Raw genomic sequence first — 20,696 nt, 5'->3', positions numbered from 1 at the left:
TCAATTCTTTGGCGATCAGCCTTCTTTATGGTCCAGCTCTCACTTCCATACATCACTACTGGGAAAACCATGGCTTTAACTATACGGACCTTTGTTGGTAAGGTGATGTCTCTGCTTTTTAAGATGCTGTCTAGGTTTGCCATCGCCTTTCTCCCAAGGAGCAGGCGTCTTTTAATTTCGTGACTGCTGTCACCATCTGCAGTGATCATGGAGCCCAAGAAAGTAAAATCTCTCACTGCCTCCATTTCTTCCCCTTCTATTTGCCAGGAGGTGATGGGCCCAGTGGCCATGATCTTCGTTTTTTTGTTGAGCTTCAGGCCATATTTTGCGCTTTCCTCTTTCACACTCATTAAAAGGTTCTTTAATTCCTCCTCACTTTCTGCCATCAAGGTTGTGTCATCTGCATATCTGAGGTTGTTGATATTTCTTTCGGCAATCTTAATTCCGGCTTGGGATTCATCCAGCCCAGCCTTTCGCATGATGAATTCTGCATATAAGTTAAATAAGCAGGGAGACAATATACAGCCTTGCCGTACTCCTTTCCCAATTTTGACCAATCAGTTGTTCCATATCCAGTTCTAACTGTAGCTTCTTGTCCCACATAGAGATTTCTCAGGAGACAGATGAGGTGATCAGGCACTCCCATTTCTTTAAGAACTTGCCATAGTTTGCTGTGGTCGACACAGTCAAAGGCTTTTGCATAGTCAATGAAGCAAAAGTAGATGCCTTTCTGGAACTCTCTAGCTTTCTCCATAATCCAGCGCATGTTTGCAATTTGGTCTCTGGTTCCTCTGCCTCTTCTAAATCCAGCTTGTACTTCTGGGAGTTCTTGGTCCATATACTGCTTGAGCCTTCCTTGTAGAATTTTAAGCATAACCTTGCTAGCGTGTGAAATGAGTGCAATTGTGCAGTAGTTGGAGCATTCTTTGGCACTGCCCTTCTTTGGGATTGGGATGTAGACTGATCTTCTCCAATCCTCTGGCCAATGCTGAGTTTTCCAAACTTGCTGGCATATTGAGTGTAGCACCTTAACAGCATCATCTTTTAAAATTTTAAGTAGTTCAGCTGGAATACCATCACTTCCACTAGCCTTGTTATTTGCAGTGCTTTCTAAGGCCCATTTGACTTCACTCTCCAGGATGTCTGGCTCAAGGTCAGGAACCACACTACCTGGGGTATACGAGACATCCATTTCTTTCTGGTATAGTTCCTCTGTGTATTCTTGCCACCTCTTCTTGATGTCTTCTGCTTCTGTTAGGTCCTTACCACTTTTGTCTTTTATTATGGTAATCTTTGTACGAAATGTCCCTTTCATATCTCCAATTTTCTTGAACAGATCTCTGGTTCTTCCCATTCTGTTGTTTTCCTCTATTTCTTTGCATTGCTCGTTTAAGAAGGCCTTCTTGTCTCTCCTTGCTATTTTTTGGAAATCTGCATTCAATTTCCTGTATCTTTCACTATCTCCCTCGCATTTTACAGGATTCTTGCCCACCGTAGTAGATATGATGGTCATCCGAACTGAATTCGCCCATTCCCGTCCATTTTAGTTCACTGATGCCCAGGATGTCAATATTTATTCTTGACATCTCATTTTTTACCACATCCAACTTACCAAGGTTCATGGTTCTTACATTCCAGCTTCCTATGCAATATTTTTCTTTACAGCATTGGACTTTCCTTTCGCTTCCAGGCATATCCGCAACTGAGCGTCCTTTCGGCTTTGGCCCAGCCGCTTCATCAGCTCTGAATCTACTTGTACTTGTCCTCCACTCTTCCTCAGTAGCATGTTGGACGCCTTCCGACCTGAGGGGCTCATCTTCCAGCGTCATAACTTTTATGTGCCTGTTGCCTTTGTCCATGGAGTTTTCTTGGCAGGGATACTGGAGTGGCTTGCCGGTTCCTGCTCCAGGTGGATCACGTTTGGTCAAAACTCTCCACTATGACCTGTCCATCTTGGGTGGCCCTGCACAGCATAGCTCATAGCTTCTCCGAGTTATTCCAGCCCCTTCACCACAGCAAGGCAGTGATCCATGAAGGGGAGTGACATGATAGCCATGTTTAAATATTTGAAGGGATGTCATGTTGAAGAGGGAGCAAGCTTGTTTTCTGCTGTTCTAGAGACTAGGATGCAGAATAATGGATTCAAACTATGGGAAAAGAGATTCCACCTGGGCGCGGTAATCCAGTCAGGGAAAAAGGAAGGCAGTCTATGTTTAGGGCACCGTTTCCAGCCCCTCCCCCTTTTCGGGGTGAGCATAGTGGATCCTAAAAAGGGCTGCTCAGTCATGGATACAGCTGCTGAGCTGCTCAATTGCCTCATTCCTTGAGTCAGAACGACTGACCGCCCATGTGTCGGTTCATGACTAGGGGCGTCACATTCCTGCCCTCATAGCCATTTAGTGATCGCCATGGGGGGAGCGTTTGGGGGGTTGTGTTGGGTTTTTGGAAGATGCCTGTGCGTGAATTTGTTTTATATGTGTAGATCAGTGCACGCTGACCAACGCACAGCCTTTGCAGAAGGGCTCTATTCTGATGGCATGAGTAGTCATGACGAACTGGTGGATCCTATCTGCTGCAGCCTTCATCCGCCTTCAGAGCCGTTGTAACACACTGCTTGTTATCACCCGCCTGTTCTGCCGTTGAGGACTTCTTGGATCATTCTTTGTCTAGCTCCTTCCCTGTTATGTACTAAGCTTGGATCCTAGAACAATAGGCAAGTAGGATCCTAGAATGCAAGAACTGATTGGCTTGCAGGAAAAGACCAATCAGGCTCCAGGAAGGAAGCAGAATCAGCCAGTCAGATGGGACTCATTGTGTAAATAATGTATATAAAAGCCTGAGGTTTGGGGGGAAATTCAGTCACTGTTTTACAAGCTGCAATAAAGAGCATGAAATCACTACAGGACTCTGAGCATATTTAATTTTCTTTGACCTTACCCCCTTGGGTGACCCTGCTGGGAGTACGAGATTCCCAACGGCTTCGCTCACAAGGGTCGTAGGAATGTGCAAGCCCACTCACCATGACAAGTGAGAGAACTGAGATAGATTGCACTGAGCCCTGGTCTCATTAGACAAAGCGTTCCACCAAAAAGGCTCTGGCTCTGGTCGAGGACAGCTGGATATGTTTTGGGCCAGGGACCACCAGTAGGTTGCTGTTAGATGAGCGTCACACTCATGGGGGGTGTATTGGAAGATAATTCCCACAGATAAGAAAGGTCACAGACTGTTTAGGGCTTTAAAGATTAGCACCAAAACATTGAACCTGATTCGATACTCCACCTGAAGCCAATCCAGCTGATGAACAACCAACTGAATGTGGGCTCTCCACAAAGTCCAAGTAAGAACTCATGCATCTGCATTTTAGACCATTTGGAGTTTCTGGAGCAGTCTCAAGGATAGCCCTGCATCTCTCTCTCTCTCTCTCTCTCTCTCTCTCTCTCTCTCACACACACACACACACACACACACACACATTTATACCCTGCACTCCCCGGCTCAGGTGTACAGCAAGTTAAAGTAGTCTGGTGTGCAGGTGAATGCTGCATTGATCACCATGGCTAGGTTGGAAAGGGACAGGTACGGTACGGATCGCCTAACCTGACATAGATTCAAAAATTCTAGTTTGGCTACATTTGTGACCAATGCCTCCATAGAGACAGAAGCATCCAGGATCACACCGGGACTCCTGATGGCAGCTACAGGTGACTATTGCGCCCCATGAAGAGCTGGGAGCTGGCAAACCAAACTGAAATTATTCTGGCCCAGCCATTGGACGCCCATCTTTAATGGATAGAGATTCAGCCGACTCCGTTTCCTCCATCCCAGCACAACCACCTAAAAATTGGCCAATATATCCAGGGTAGCATCTGGCCAGGGCCATGAAGCAGTAGATCCATGATGTTTGTGGTCAGATCTGTGGTTATGTACAAGATATTTGAATAAAGGGTGAATTTGGGGTTCCCCAATACAAAAAGTGTGATGATCCATGAGGATCCGTGCTTCAAAACCACGTTTTTGGGCCATGGAGTGGCCAGGAAGCCATGGATCCGTGATTTTTGTGGTGCAGGCTGTGCCCCTGGCCATGATGTGTGATTTGACGGTGAGTTTGGGCTGATCTAGTGCAAAAAGCGTGAGGATCCATGAGGATCTGTGCTTCAAAACCACGTTTTGGGTCCATGGTGTTGCCAGGAAGCCGTGGATCCGAGTTTTTTTGTTGTGCAGGCTGTGCCCCTGGACATGATGTGTGATTTGACAGTGACTTTGGGTTGGCCCGATGCAAAAAGCGTGAGGATCCATGACGATCCGTGCTTTAAAACCATGTTTTTGAGCTATGGAGTTGCCAGGAAGCTGTGGATCCTAGTTTTTTGTGGTGCAGGCTGTGCCCCTGGACATGATGTGTGATTTGACAGTGACTTTGGGTTGGCCCAATGCAAAAAGTGTAAGGATCCATGAGGATCCGTGCTTCAAAACCACGTTTTTGGGCCATGCCATTGCCAGGAAGTCGTGGATCTGTGATTTTTGTGGCGCAGGCTGTGCCACTGGACATGATGTATGATTTGACAGTGAGTTTAGGGTAGCTCAATGCAAAAAGCATGAGGATCCATGAGGATCCGTGCTTCAAAACCACATTTTTGGGCCACGGTATGACCAGGCAGGTGTGGATCCGAGTTTTTTGTGGTGTAGGCTGTGCCCCTGGCTATGATGTGTGATTTGACAGTGATTTAGGGGTGGCCCAATGCAAAACTTGTGAGGATCCATGAGGATCCGTGCTTCGAAACCACGTTTTTGGTCCACGGTTTCGCCAGGAAGCCGTGGATCCGTGATTTTTGTGTTGCATGCTGTGCCCATGGCCGTGATGTGTCATTTGACGGTGACTTTGGGCTGATCTAGTGCAAAAATCATGAGGATCCATGAGTATCCGTACTTCGAAACCACGTTTTTGGGCCACGGTATGGCCAGGAAGCTGTGGATCTGAGTTTTCTGTGGTGCAAGCTGTGCCCCTGGACATGACATGTGATTTGATGGTGAGTTTGGGCTGGCCCAGTATGAAAAGCATGAGGATCCATGAGGACCCGTGCTTCGAAACCACGTTTTTGGGCCACGGTATGGCCAGGAAGCCGTGGATCCGTGATTTTTGTGTTGCATGCTGTGCCCATGGCCATGATGTGTCATTTGACAGTGAGTTTGGGCTGATCTAGTGCAAAAATCATGAGGATCCGTGCTTCGAAACCACATTTTTGGGCCACGGTATGGCCAGGCAGGCGTGGATCTGAGTTTTTTTTTTTTGGTGTAGGCTGTGCCCCTGGCTATGATATGTGATTTGACAGCGATTTAGGGGTGGCCCAGTGCAAAAAGCATGAGGATCCATGAGGATCTGTGTTTTTTAACCATGTTTTCGCGCCCCTGCAGCCCCCCGAAACAGTGGATGCGTGATTTTTTTGATGCTGCCTACAGAGTAAGACATGGTCTACAGTATCATGGTGGTTTTATTTAATTTGAATGAAAAAATCATATGAATTCATGAGGATCCGTCTAGATCCGCCTTTTACCTTTTTCCCAATAAACTGAAAGCCAGGCAATCATAAAAGCCTCTAAATCTAGGGGACCTCGCCAGCCAGCCTTCTCCACAGCTCCACTCTCCAAAATTGCAAACCCAAGACTTCATGCGAGGGCAGGGCAACTTGGGCCCAGCAACTATGAGACTCAGGGCTAGCCAGTGGGGCCCAATTTGAAGCTCTGGGTCCCAACTTGGAATCTTAGAGATATAAATACAATCCATCTAGATTGCCCTGGTGCGGGGGGCCCCTTCGGAGTGGTCTGTGGGGCCCAATTTGGCCCAATTGCTCCAATTGCCTTAAGGCCAGCCCAGATGAGGCTGTGCAGGGGTTGGGCTGAAAAGCGCTGCCACTTCTGGGTTCCTGGTGTCACTATTCAAAGTACAGACTCAATGACTTGTTATGGAAATAAAAGGGGGGAAATAAAGGGGGGCACTTATTGGAAATCATTTTTATCACCTCTCAACACCTCTCCTCCCTCAAAACCCCAGCCTTTGCGCTGTTAATGGAGAAGGCTGGCAAATTGTATCCCTTCTGGTTTCTATTGGCAAAACTTGTTGCATTGTTGCAAGGAAGTGTCAGAATTGTATCCCTTTGTACTTGACCATGCTGGACTCCTAACCTTTGAAAATCACATAAAATCAATGCCATAACCAATTCTCCTATTTCAATGACATTTTGCTTCAAAAGGAAAGGCGGACTTGGACATCATCTTCCTCCATAATTCTCGAAGGGAGAGGTCACGTACTCAACTTGGATACCACCCTCCTCCATAATCCTTGGGAGCACCCCTCCCTTGAGGGGAACAATGAACATCTGTTGATGGGTTTCCTGAGGCCAGGTGTTCCCACAGCCCATCCTCAGAAAGGCCAGATAGTTTTATTGTTATTTAGGTGGCGGGAACTTAAGGTGTTAAGAACTGGATCTGAGAACCGAGGCAAGTTGATGAACTTGGGCAACCTCACGACTCCCCTCCCTCCTTGTGACATCATGTTGATGTATCAGCGATGTATGAATGATGGTTCTGGAAATGTATTCTGGGTAGGGAGGGAAGGTCTTCAAAGAGCTTGTAACCCATGTTCGGGGTTCTTACTCTGTGTGGAGACCTGTTGTGCAACAATAAAGATTGTGGTCTACTGACCGCTGTTTTGCTCCTGTATTTGGCTGGAACTTCCTTCTTCTGCTAACCGCCCTGATGAGTATCCTCGCACCCCAGAATTTTCCATCTCAGAATCCAGAGCCAGCAGGCCCAGAGTCAACAACCAGCTGCACAGCCTTCCCCAGCTCAAGGGTCAGGTCAGTAGTGGTACATACTGCACTTTAATCAGTGGGAGAGTGTGAGTGGGGGGCTGCATGGGGCAGATAGACCAGGCAAGTAAGCTCTCCCAAGTCCCTTCCATTCCTTCCCTCCTCCTTGGCTTGAACAGAGCAAGGCAAGCACATGTGACTGGCACTGGCCTTACCCCTCCCAGGCAGGGAAGTCTATCTTTCACACTTCACAGAGACCTGATGGTGCCTGCAGCATGCACTGCAGATTGCCCCCAGGCAGAGAGAGGTCTTGGGGATCAGGGAAGGCAGCAGTGGGAAGGGATCTGTGGAGGGATCCAGAACTACCTGTAGAAGGCAGGAGGCCAGGCTGCATGTTGGTAACTGGACCTCATACTGACTCTGACATTAATGGGAAGGGGGAGACCAGGGTCCAAGCTAACAATCTTTTGCAGCAAATGTAAGAACTGGAATCTGTGTTTACGCTGCATTTTTGGACCCGTGTGCTAGGTCATTTTCACAAGGTCAGCAAAGCCCTTCAGAAATCAGACCTGTTACTGAGTTCTTGTGCAAGTTTGTACAGTTCACTTCTGGATTTCTTAAGGAAAATTAGAGATGATTTTTATGAGCTTGAGAAACAAGCAAAAGCCACCTTGCCAAATGCCAACTACAAAACAAGGAGACAAAGAGTGAGGGAATGGCAAGGAAATGGCAGAAGAGCACCTGATGCCTTAGATGCACTTTCTTCAAGATACAGGTTTAGGAAAAAATCATTTATTCCTATATTAGATGCACTTGAAGCCAATTTAAAAAGAAGTACTGTGTACAGTGATGTTGCACAATTGTTTGCCATTCTTGCTGATTTGACAACATCTAAGCAAGAAATTCAGCAAGGTGTGGAACTGTTGATAGAAGATACCCAGAATATACTGGCCTGAAACCTATTGATGAACTTTTGCACTTTCACCTGTGAGACAAAGCCATAGGCCTACAGCAGAGCATTCTCTGTCTCATACAGACCTTTATCAAATTATATACAAGGACAAAATTTGTATGGCCTTTCCTAATGTGGAAGCAATTTTGCAGCTATTTCTTAGCCTTATGGTCACTAACTGCTCAGGAGAGAGGAGTTTTTCAAGACTCCAAAGAATTTAAAATGAATTAAGGACCACAATGTCTCAAGAGAGGTTGTCCGCACTGAGCATTCTGTACATTGAAAGTGACCAACTTAGACAAACAAATATTCACGAAGTTTTGGATGATTTTGCTATGAGGAAGTCTAGGGGGAAAACAGTTTAGCCTTACTGTATTGATGGTTGTAGTTTACTTCTTAATATGTATTTTAAAACTGACTTTTTAATGACAACATAAAGTAGATTCTAAAAGTGCCACAATGTCAGGTAATCATGGTCATATTATTTACACTTCCCAGGCAATATAATTTGTAAACTCAAGGTGTTTTTGTTTTTTTAAGAATAACATTACAACTTCATTTTCCTAAGAAATAATGCTTATTCCACAAAAGGTTTACAAAGTTCAGTAATTGCAAAAGTTTTTCAGTGTTAATTTTATGCATTTAAAAAAATCAACATGATATTTAACAATAACATCTTATGTCCTTTTGAGGAGAAATTGAGAATTGCAGAATTTTAAATGCCCATCATCATCCTTGGCTTCACTCAGTTTTGTTTATAACACTCTTCCATTTTCTTCTAGTCGTGAGGGTGGGGGATGGGGAGGGGCCTCACAAGTGGAGAAGCCTAGGGCCTCTCTTCATCTAAATCCGGCCCTGCTTATAGGTGTTTCTGCTGGACTCCCAACTCCCCTCCTTCTCCTTATCCCTAACTCTCAGGCCTGCTATCTGCGGTTGATAGGAGTTGGGATTTGGGAAACCAACTCTAGGTGCTGGAAATGCACCCAAGGAAGGGAGCACCCAAAGGTTCAGGTGTGAACCTTGCACAGAAGGGGTGTGTATTTTAGGGTTAAGTGAAAACTGAACTCCCAGAATACCTCATTCGATTTGTGAGTAGTGATATTCGGGGTAGGGGGCCATTTTCTTGAATATTTTGAGTGGTGGTGGCAACTCAGAAAATTTATCAGAAAACTCCCGGGGAAAGATTTTGGCTCACATAACAGCTAACATGGGATTTAGAAGGGTCAAATAACCAAGGAGCATATTTAAAAACTGGCTGGAAGGTTGGGGAGGGGAACGGGACACAAGGCTTAAGGATGTCTCCTCTCTCTTCCCCAGTGCTTTTTTCGGGGGGGGGATGCAGGGGTACACACATACCCCTAAACATTTGTGAATCTAAGTTTGGCCTCATTGAGGGGCAGTATTTCAATACAAGCAGGAACATTAGAGTACCCCTAAACATTTTTAAAAGAAAAAAGTACTGCTCTTCCCTAACTTTATTTTCAGCAGCATCTGGCAAAACACCCCCCCCCCCTGAGAAATAGGGGAGGCAGAATACCTTCCAGATTTTAAACTGAGCCAAAAGAGATAGCAATATTTTCTGACCTCTGAGGATCAAAGGAAGTCCTCTGAAGGAGATGGTTAATTGAACTGGTCTGATGGGAAAGGAAACATTTCACAGGATTCCACAGCAAATTGTGTGGTCGGAGCCTGGCCAAGGACTGGCCCAATGGCCTCTGGGCTCCAGGCCAGCTCTCTCTGCCAGGGTCACCTTCAAGCAGCTGCACAATCCCTGGCCCACCCATTCATTTCTTTCTCACAAAGAAATCAAGGCAGCAGGAACTAGGCTCCCCCATAGTCCTCCCCCTATCCAATCTTGCATCCCTCAGAGGCATGGAAGGAAATAAGGTAGGCTGCAACTGGGATTCAGTTTACGGCACCAACTTGGAACACACTTGTAGGGCTGGCTACCTGGTGACTCCTCATTTGCCATTGTGTATTATAAATTCCAGTAGTTGTAATGTTCTTTCCTTTTCATTTTAATGCGTGGGCTTCCTTGTATGATGGATGCACATTTTCTCTTCACCTACATTCACCACCTCCGTGCATCTTTAAAAAAAATTTTTTTTGTGCTCCGAGGGGGTCTTTTTTGGTGTTGTATTTTTCATTACATAGAAGCCCCATCTTTCCTCCAAGGAACTCAAGGTGGTACACATGGTGGTACTCACAATAACTCTGTGAGGTAAAAGAGGCCGAGAGCCGAAGACCTGGCCAAAAGTCATCCTGTGAACTTTATGGCCGAGTCGGGATTTGAACCCTGGACCCTTGGGTTCAGTGGACTCCTGTTGTGTTCTTAAACTCCCATCATTATCTCAGAACACGACCGCATTACTTTTATCCCTGTTACATGAATCCAAAAACACACACGTTAGGAAAAATTGCCAGTATCAAGGCAATTGCTCAGACCATTTTAAACAGTGATGGCTGCCCCCAAAAGTATCCTGGGTACCAGAGGCGCCAACTTGAATAAAATATTGGGGAGGGGGAGCAAGTAAGCCCCACCCCACATAATAAATCACATGACACCACACACACACTCACACACACCCCATTTGAATGGTGATGCCCATCAACTTTGAGGTGGTCCTGCTCTCTCAAATATTTTATTGGGGATGCTGAAGGTACCTAGGAGTGGCTCATATCCTGGGAACTGTAGTTTGTTAAGGGTCCTGAGAGTTGTTAGGAAACCCCTTATCCTCCTCACAGAGTAACTTTCTCTAGAACCAGTTATTTACCAATCCATTCCTCTTCCCACTTTCCAGGGAACTCTGGAAATTGTAACTCTGTGAAACGAATAGGCGTATCCTAATAATTCTCACATCAACCTTAATAAACTACAGTTTCAAGGATGTTTTGGGGCAGCCACAACTGTTTAAAATGGTATCCCAGAGTTTTAAATGTGTACTACAGAAATGGAAGTTAACTCAGACTTGATAAACTACAACACAAACTTGAGACCCTGAATTTTCACAAAATGTCATTGAAAAGGAAATATTGTCCGTCTTTTAACAAATTCTGAACTGAAATGAAATGTATAAGAATCTGAATAAAGTGATGTAAAAGCAAAATGGATAAAAGCATAAAAGAAGCTTGAAGTTCTAAATCTCCCTGGCAAAACGCAGAATTCTATCTTTAACAACAATAAAATTATCCTCTGATTGATTACCACAAATATAAAAATATTTACGGTTGCACATTTATTTTGCCCACCCAGGAAACAAAGGAGAGGCTACTTTCACAGGGCCGCATAGCACTCGCTGACCTCAATGCTGAAGCCAGAGGGGGCTTCCTATGGCCATTCCTCAAGGCCCAAATGAGGGGGGCGCGTGAGGCTGCTCACAGATTGGAATGATTAGAATGGAAATGAGGTGTGTGTGTGCATGTGTGCTTGTGATGATAAACTCCTTTGGTAAAGGAATCCCCCTGGTGCTCCAAAGGGACAATCTGCACCAAAAACATTAAACTTGTAACTAACAATATCTACCCCCCTTTTTAACAGAGGTTCATGCTTTAACACTCTGTATCTGAGTGGGCTTTTTGCACTGAGCTTTCCCCATCAATATCTGCTCTTTAAATCTGAATTAAAGCAAATGACAATTCGGGTTTTCTGTGGATTGACATGTGCTCAGATTGAAGTTTAAAGTGTAGGTTTTCACAGAGACAGCTCCAGACCAAAAATAAATAAATAAAAATGACATGCTAGAACATGCAGACCATGCCTGGAAAGATAGGAAGAAACGTAAGTGTGGGTAAGCCCTTACTCTCCTCCCTTTTCATTCCTCACTTAGAACTCATCCACATGTTGGCTTGTGCTATGCCTAGAAAGCACAGGTCCATATAGTTTCCTCCTTGTCCTGCTCCTTTTCCAAGGGAAAACTAATTTTTTAGTGATAGATTGGAAAAAATGGCAATCCAGGGAAAACCAGTGTTGCTGTTTTCCCCAATTGAGCACTAAAGAGTAGTTTTCCACAGGGAAAAGCAGCAGGACAAGAGCAAGTGTGGATAAGTCTCGTATACACTTATGGATGCTCAGTAAATTAAAATTTGACTGCAGAATAATAATGATAATGGATGATGATGATGATGATAATGTATACAGATAGTATTCTAAAAGATTAATCACATGTATCTGAAAGCTGCAGGAGGAACAATATCATGTACAAAATTGATAGCATAAGTAATAAAATCATACCATATTAATGCCAGGAATTCTTCCCAGTGGAGCAAGTTCCAGAAGGGACAACAGAACAGGTCCTTGGATCTTCCTGTGTGCCTGCCTGCCTTTCCCCCCACCCAGCCCTTCCTCTCTCACACCTCTCTCTCTCTCTCTCTCTCTCTCTCTCTCTCTCTCTCTCTCTCTCTCTTACAGGACACAGGCACATATTTTTGGCAACCTTGTCAAAATATAAACCATTTGAGTGCTTCCAAGTATTCTTGCTTAGCATCTCATGTTACCATACATAATTTCCTTGGCAGGGCTGTTGTACCTTCAGGGCCACGTAACAGGCCAGGCCTTCTCACCACTGCTCTCAAGAAAAACCCTTTACCTGCTATACTCCTGCCTGTTCTGCAGCTTTTCACGGCTGCATCTCCCCCCCCCCCCCGAGTCCAGAGAAGTATTGATGAGGAAGTCTGCACTTGCTGAATTTAAAAGGGCAGACTCTTCCCATCAAAGCTTCACAATGTGCTGTGCCACCTGCCCTCCTGACCGTTCTGCTTCCCCAACTCCTGTCCAGGTGTCATCACTGTGGAACAGTGTTCTGCTGCTCACATGGAGAGGAAAGACCAGGCTTCCTCAGCCTCGGCCCTCCAGATGTTTTGAGACTACAATTCCCATAATCCCTGACCACTAGTCCTGCTAGCTAGGGTTCAGGCAAAAACATCTGGAGGGCTGAGGTTGAGGAAGCCTGGGAAAGACAATCTCTTATTCAAGTAGGCACACATGATGATATGGATGCTCCAGGATTTCTTAAAAACAAAATATCAAAGCAGCAACTGGGGAGGCATCTTGAGTGGCCTTTTACTTGATCCAAATTGCCCTCAGAAGTTGCCAGCAGTGTCTCTTTCCTCCCCGCTCCCAGAAAGAAACCTCCAAACCACAGCACAGGGGTGCAAGTAAAGTGATGGAACAGAAATCACAAAGACAAATGTAAGCTTAGAACAAAATTGGTTTTTTATTTAAAATGGGAAAATCCACCAGATACTGTTGTACTCTTTTATTGTTGTTAGCGGCCCTGAGCCCGGCTTCAGGGTGGGATATAAATAAAATTTATTATTTTTATTATTATTATAACACCAGACAATGATCCCTCCTTTATCTCTGACCACACACATCAATCTGGTTTATGAAGAGGATTCATTCTGCGTAATTCAGTACTGGGAACGCATCCACAACTCCAGGCTGGACGTCCGCTGGATGGAAAAGAAGATAAGAAAAGTGAGTCTTCCTTACAACCAGGCCCAGACTTATCACCGGGCATTCTTGGACAGGTAATGCCCCCTCCCATGCCCTGGCAAAGCCCAGTGGGGCTGCTACCCACCCCCAACATCACAACCCCCATTGCCAGACCATTGGGGGTCACCGGCCTCCACCACCTGGATCCAGCATCCCCATGGCATCTGGGAACAGCTGTTCACTCTCCACCTTGCTTGGGGGCTTTGAGGCAGGGCTGGGATTTCAACCTGAGGCAGGTGTGTTACAGCAAAGAAGTGAGCCCTCCTCAGACCCCAGTTAGGCTGCCAAGGATGGCTTTGGGGTGGAGAGTGAGCCCTGTGGGTTTGTTCTGTGCTTGCAGAATGGAGTACTTGCCTTCGCAGATGTTTTGGAACAGTGCAGAGAACTGCTGGGGAAGAACGCTCTTTATGACCTCAGCCTGTAAAATCAAGAAAAGCCTGAATCAGGTCCTTTTTTTACCTCACTCCCTTGCCTCCTAGGACCTCTGTGGGCTCTGCTGCCTAGTAGGTGGAGGCCAAAGGGTAACACCAAAGAAGAGCACAAAATACCACCTGAATAATCCTGGACATACTGGGAGACCACATTATTTCTCTGTCTGACACCAAGCTTGGATATCACTTTCATTGAGAGTCTTTTGTAAGTGTTATGTACAGTGGTACCTCGGGTTAAGTACTTAATTTGTTCCGGAGGTCCGTTCTTAACCTGAAACTGTTCTTAACCTGAAGCACCACTATAGCTAATGGGGCCTCCTGTTGCCGCCGCGCCGCCGCAACACAATTTCTGTTTTCATCCTGAAGCAAAGTTCTTAACCTGAGGTACTATTTCTGGGTTAGCGGAGTCTGTAACCTGCAGTGTATGTAACCTGAAGCGTATGTAACCCGAGGTACCACTGTACTAAGCTTGGATCCTAGAACAATAGGCAAGTAGGATCCTAGAATGCAAGAACTGATTGGCTTGCAGGAAAAGACCAATCAGGCTCCAGGAGGGAAGCAGAATAAGCCAGTCAGATGGGACTCATTGTGTAAATAATGTATATAAAATCCTGAGGTTTGGGGCAGAAATCAATCACTGTTTTACAAGCTGCAATAAAGAGCATGAAATCACTGTAGGACTCTGAGTATATTTCAGTAAGCCACCTTGAGAAACCTCTCTGGGCCATAAAATAGAGTACTTACAGTCAGGTTAATGAATCTCAGTGCATGTTCCAGCAAAACGTGGGTGCTGCTGGTAGCCATATCCTTTTCTGCTGCATTCCCTAAAGTGAAATAATAAGCCAGTGCCTGTGGGAGGAAAAAGGACCTTAGTTTAGGGGCTGGTTTTGGCTAGAGAGGCAAGCTACCGCTTCCACCGAGAAGTCTCCCCCACTATCTGAGGGAGATTCTTTGCTCATTGTTCCAAACAGCAAAAAAGAACTACTTTCTCCCAAGTTACACAGCCCCAAATTTGCTTTGCCCCCCCCCCCAGCTGCTGCACCCAGGTGGAGACTGAAGAAAGGGCCTTGGCAAGGGTGGCCCCCTGTCTGAGTGGCCTGCCCTTCCCCAGCGTGTCAGGAGACACCCATGTTCTGGGTTTGTGATGCTGCCTGATCAAGCTTTTATGCCAGCAGGCTCTGCTGAAATGAAACAATACCCTCGTCCCACCAACACACTTACTTCCAAGAGGGTTCTTAGGCACTGAGCGGTTGGGTCCTCAGTCAGCAGGCGCCTCACAACTGCATGAAACAGCTGCTTGAGAGCCTGGTGGTGAAAACCATTTTCACAGAGGTGGATTCACAGATTCACAGGAGGAGATGATGTGGAAAGACATGGGGGGTGAGAATAGTTAACAGATTTTTAGCATTGGATAAGGGTGGTACTAAAGCAAACTGGCAGAATAGAGACAAATGCCAGCTTCAAATGAGACTAAGTTTTCGCTCACTGACAAAATGAGGCAAAATGCACTTTCTGATTGGAGATGATGTTTAAAAAATCCTTGTGTGTAATAGCTGGAAACCAGTGAAACCAAAAACATTTTTTGTGCAACTAAGCTTACTCTCTCACTAAAAAAAATAGTAAGAAATGAAAAGATGGTGCAAAACTTTCAGGAGATAAATTGAACCGGTAGAAGTCAAAACTCAAGAGTAACGATCAAAGCTACAAAGACTTTACCTCCTTGTCAGCATTATTCAGTCCATAAGTGTGAGCAATTGGAAAAAGCATCCCATGGATGATGGCCGATTTCTTACTTTGCATAAATGGAGGTTTCATGAAACTGTCATGATGAAGCAAGAAACAACATGATGAGTTTTCCAAAGACCTGTGGGTGGTTTCCAGGGATGTTGCAAGCCTTAATCCCCTCTCATGCCCTTCTTATATCTTTTTCTTCTGAAATGTTGCCCCCCTCCACCGCCACCCAGCAGAAGTCTGGGCTGTGTCTCAAACTAAGTCCAGGAGGGGTCAGCTGGCTTCCCCCAGGTCATTAGCACTGGAGGCAGAGGGAGCAGACACCAAGCCAGGTTCCAGAATCAGGACCATGCCTGACCCACAGACTGACCCCGTTGGATCAGGGCTCTTGAGACAGAGCCCCACAATTTGAGACCTCCATGACCCACTGAGTAAATAGCCCCCTCCATGCCAGACATCTCCCTATTGACCCATCAAGTTCCAGCTTCCTTCAAGGAAGGGATGAGATGGGGGGGGATACACCTAGCCCTGGAAGCATAAAAGTCAATCAATACTTCTTTCTTTTTCAAAAAAAGAAACTTCCATTGCCCTATACTGCCAACTGCTGGCTGCCCTTTCCTCAAGCATCTCTCTCTCCCCCCCCCCCCCCCGCTCACCACTTCTAACACCCAATTACCATGAATAGACACACACACACACAAATAGTGCCAACAACATACGTGAGGCAGACAATATCTTCCATTCCCCTCTTCAGTATTCTCACAGGATTTGGAAACTGGGTCCATCTCCCCATGATGTCCTGAGAAGAGTTCAAACAGCAGAAGAGCAAAGTCAGTTCCCCATGGAATTCAGGGGGGCTGCTCCAGCCCCAGACTCAGGGGTTGACTTCAATTGCAGTTGGAATGCCTGTCCCAAATGCCTGCACATTCTTCTTCTTTGCCAGACCCACAAACTTCCCTTGCCCAGAGTGTTTCCCAAACCACCACCCCCCACCCCTTCTGCCCACCTCCCCACTGGATTTTTCATCCTGAACTTCACTTACCAAAATGACCATGGACACAGCATCTTTATTATAATCCACTCTATCCTCACCCTCATTATAGGCTTGTTCACAGGTGAAGGCCACACAGAAGAGGAAAAGATCATCCCCAGAAAGACCCTGAATGTGGAGAAAGTCAGGCTTTCAATCAGGAAAGGACTTTCCTAGACTACAGAACTGTGAAAGCCATGGGGGCAAAATGGGGTGCTCCAGGGGACAAAAACCTAAAATGGACATTTTCCTGAGATTGGGGGGAGCAGAGGCAAGGGGCACAGGTCTTCACTCCTGCTCCCACAAATACTAACCTCTAGAATTGGGTCAGCTTGCTGCACCTGAATTCCTGCAATGGAAAGAGGAAGAAAGCTTCATCCATCTGTTTGCATTTCTCACATGGACAAGCATTGCAAGGGGTTGCACTAGATGACCCCTGGGATCCCTTCCAACTCTACAATACTATGAAAGTAGCATTGTCAAAGTGATTAATCAAAGTAAATAATACAACTCTTATCTCTCTCCCCCCATTTCACCCAGCCCCTAGTATATCAGGTCAATTAAAAAAAAATCATAGTTACCAGTCTCAATGCACTCATCCAAAGCTCGAGGAATTCTACACATAGTGAAACCAATATGAGCAAGCCAGGAGAAACTGAAGTGTGCTCTTTGGAAAGTAGACCTAAGACTACCCACATCAGTGATAGGACTAGGGGGTTGGACTGAAACTTCCAACCAATTTCACTATCTATGTGGGTGGACCTAGACAAATGTAGCCTATGAACGATCATAAGCCATCTGGAGCGGCAGTGGAATCAACATCATTGCCCCTTCCATATCAACAGTTTCTCCCTCAGTAAACTTTGGCATGCTTCCACTGTTGGTTCTCCAAAACAATTTGTACCCCCTCTTTTTGTTTAGACGCAGTGACCGGGCTGCTTTCCCTTTAATCACAGTGCCAAGGTCTCCAAATGCCTTATCAAAAACTGGAAAGAAGTGCGCAAAAGTTCAAGAAGCCTCTGCAGAAGGTATAAAGCTAGTATAAAACTTGTAAGCTGCACAGCACGGCCTGGCCTAGTGTAATCCATTTGGATCCTACATTGTTCCTCTTTTATGAAATGTACCATAATTGCTTGATAAAATGCACTTTTAGGTCTAACAAGTAGGTCCCAAATTAACAATCTTGGCAGCCCACTTAATAGGACAGCAAATATTTTTCCTCTTGAGTCTTCCTTCAAAAGTTTGAGGCACCTGTTGTTTTGACTGCCAACTTCCTTCGATATCTCTTCATTTCCATAACCCTGTTTCACTAATAGGCTAGTTGCTTCAATCGGCAACATTTCTAAAGGAGAGGGATACTCCCACGTGCCTGTTATATGCAGTAGAGCACGCAAACATCCCAAGTTTAGGGGAAGGAGTGTAATTCAGTAGTTCTGCTTTGCACGCAGAAAGTCCTGGGTTCAATCCTTGGCATCTCTATGTAGGGCTGAGAAAGAAAGAAAGAAAGAAAGAAAGAAAGAAAGAAAGGAAGGAAGGAAGAAGGAAGGAAGGAAGGAAGGGAAAGGAAAGGAAAGGAAAGGAAAAGAAAAGAAAAGAAAAGAAAAGAAAAGAAAAGAAAAGAAAAGAAAAGAAAAGAAAACACTGTCTGAGAATCCTGGAGAGCTACTGCCAGCCAGTGCAACTTCCTACTTTTATATTCCTGTTTCATCGTTTATCCGAAGAACAAGCAACCTTCTCCACAAGACATGCACATTCACACATTTTCATGATACATAGTATAGAAAGGTCTTTCTATGTATGAATACAAGTACATAATTCCTGAATATAAAAGGAGGGAAACATCCTACCTCTGCAACAATGTCATTGGAGCTGCATTTCTGCACAAAATTACCCTGTGCCTAGAAAAAAATCGGGGAGCCAGTGTAGTTCTGTATGGTTGCCCTCTGTGCACCCTTTCCTAACATGGCAACCCAACTGAAGTTTCAAAATTGTGCATGGCATGGAGAACATGGGTACAGAAAGGTTATTTCCCCCTCTGTCTTAGCAGTAAAACTCGTGGACAATGAATGAAGCAGAATGTTGGGAGATTCAGGACAAATAAAAGAAACTATGTCTTCACATGATATACGGAGCTCACGTCTAGAGGAGTCAGTGAGGGCCACCTTAGATGGGTTTGAAACAGGGTTGGACAAATTCCCAGAGGATACAGCTATCGGTGGCTACTAGCCATGATGGCTGTGCTCTACTTCCATGGTCAGAGGCAGTACTGCTTTTGAATACCAGTTGCTGGAAATAGCAGGAGGGGGAAGTAGCTGTGCTCAGGTCCTATTTGTGGGCTTCCCTTTGTGGGCATCTGGTTGGCCACTGTGAGAACAGGATGCTGAACTAGATGGACTACTGGCCTGATCCAAAAGCTTCTTTTTATGGACACAGTGGGGCCTCTTTCCAAGTTAACCTGCAGAGGGTTCTGCTAAAAGTGCTTGACTTGAGCCCCAGCCTGCCCACACCTGTTCATGGCTCGCCTCAGGGGCTGCCACCATCGACAAACATGCAGCAGGGGATAGCACAGAAGACCTCTGCTGTGCCTGTTGGGTTGGGTGGGTGCCCTAATTCACAGCTAACGCCTTCCAATATCCATGTATCTGTTAGGTTCCCAGCCAGGAAATCTCCATTAATTGTTCTGTCTACTAGGAGGGGATTTGATGTATTTACCTCTTTGCTTCCTCCCCTTATGGTCCACTTCCAAAGTGTCAAATGGCTATGCATAGGGCAGCATCTGCCAACTTTTTTGAGTCTGTGGACACATTCTGAATTTTGAAAAGGGCACCAATCACAAAATGGCTGCCAACAAGGGCGTGGCCTAACCGAAAATGTTTGCTGCCTCTAAATAAGCCAAAAACCTAAGATGCTTCCAATATTCAATTTTCTATTATTATTAATTTTGTTAACAAAACTGTTAAAAAAACCCTTATTTTTCAGACACCTGGTTGTAGTATTGTCCATTACTAGTCTGCTACTGTAGATTAGAGCTAGAAAATAAAAGATGACTGAATCCAGGAATAATGCACATGCTTATATATGTTAATGGCCACAAATAGGAAGACATGCACAACGCTGGCTGCCAAGTATTGCAACTACTGCTACTATCTTTATGGAATAGAAAGGAATAAAAATACAAGGAGAGCACATTTTTAAAACCCATGTTTGAGCAATAGTTGAACAATACAGACTCTCCTTCATTGGAGGATTTTAGGCAGAGGTTGGATGGCCATCCTGCATTGCAGAGGGTTGGACTAGATGACCCTAGGGATCCCTTCCAACTCTACAGAGAGAAAACCTTCAGAACTGGAATTGGACGGCGATTATTGTAAAGGAACTTCACACAAGATAGAACTACAATAAAGCTTTATTTGGAGTGAGGAATGTCAAACAAGAAGGTATTGGAAGCTGCAGAATTGCAAACAAAGCTCACATTTTGCCAGGCATCTGGAAAGGCCTGAAGTTGCTGATATGGCAGAGGAAACTGTAGAAAAGGGAGGGATGCCTTCTGGTTATTAGAGATGCACTCTGCTGAGTTTCAGAGACCCTTTCTTCTATCTAAGACAGGGGTCAGCAACCTTTTTCAGCTGTGGGCCGGTCCACCATCCCTCAGACCATGTGGTGGGTCGGACAATAATTTTTTTTGGGGGGGGGATGAACGAATTCCTATGCCCCACAAATAACCCAGCAATGCATTTTAAATAAAAGCACACATTCTACTCATGTAAAAACACCAGGCAGCCCCCACAAATAACCCAGAGATGCATTTAAAATAAAAGGACACCTTCTACGCATGTAAAAACATGCTGATTCCCGGACCGTCCACAGGCCAGATTTAGAAGGTGATTGGGCTGCATCCAGCCCCCAGGCCTTAGGTTGCCTACCCCTGAGCTAAGCACATGAGATCTGGACACCAGTAGATGCATATAAACATGTTTGCTCAGTGGCTGAGCCTCTGCTTCACATGCAGAAGGTAGAATCATAGAAATGTAGAGCTGGAAGAGACTACAAGGGCTATCTGGTTCAACCCCCTGCAATGCAGGAATCTTTCATCCCATGTGGGTCTTGAACCCGCAACCCTGAGATTGAAAGTTTCATGACCTACTGACTGAGCTATCTCCCCACAACTAACCCACCTCAACCCCCTTATTTTTTGTGTCCCCCACCCCCAAAGAGCAGTTCCACCAGCACCACTGCACCAATGGAGCACACAGCA

General features: G+C 45.4%; 1 long non-coding RNA gene across 1 annotated transcript; it reads right to left on the bottom strand.

The window, feature by feature from the left end:
• Positions 1 to 15,402: 15,402 nt before the first annotated feature.
• LOC128406299 (uncharacterized) lies at positions 15,403 to 16,658 on the bottom strand. The gene is made up of 3 exons (XR_008328454.1): positions 16,454 to 16,658; positions 16,131 to 16,210; positions 15,403 to 15,499 (listed from the first exon to the last, which is right to left on the bottom strand). It is a non-coding gene; the product is annotated as an uncharacterized LOC128406299 (long non-coding RNA).
• Between the last annotated feature and the right edge of the window lie 4,038 nt (positions 16,659 to 20,696).

The sequence above is a fragment of the Podarcis raffonei genome, chromosome Z (genome assembly GCF_027172205.1).
Source record: "Podarcis raffonei isolate rPodRaf1 chromosome Z, rPodRaf1.pri, whole genome shotgun sequence".
In the NCBI taxonomy this organism is placed as follows: domain Eukaryota; kingdom Metazoa; phylum Chordata; class Lepidosauria; order Squamata; family Lacertidae; genus Podarcis; species Podarcis raffonei.
This window is presented reverse-complemented; position numbering and strand designations above follow the sequence as displayed.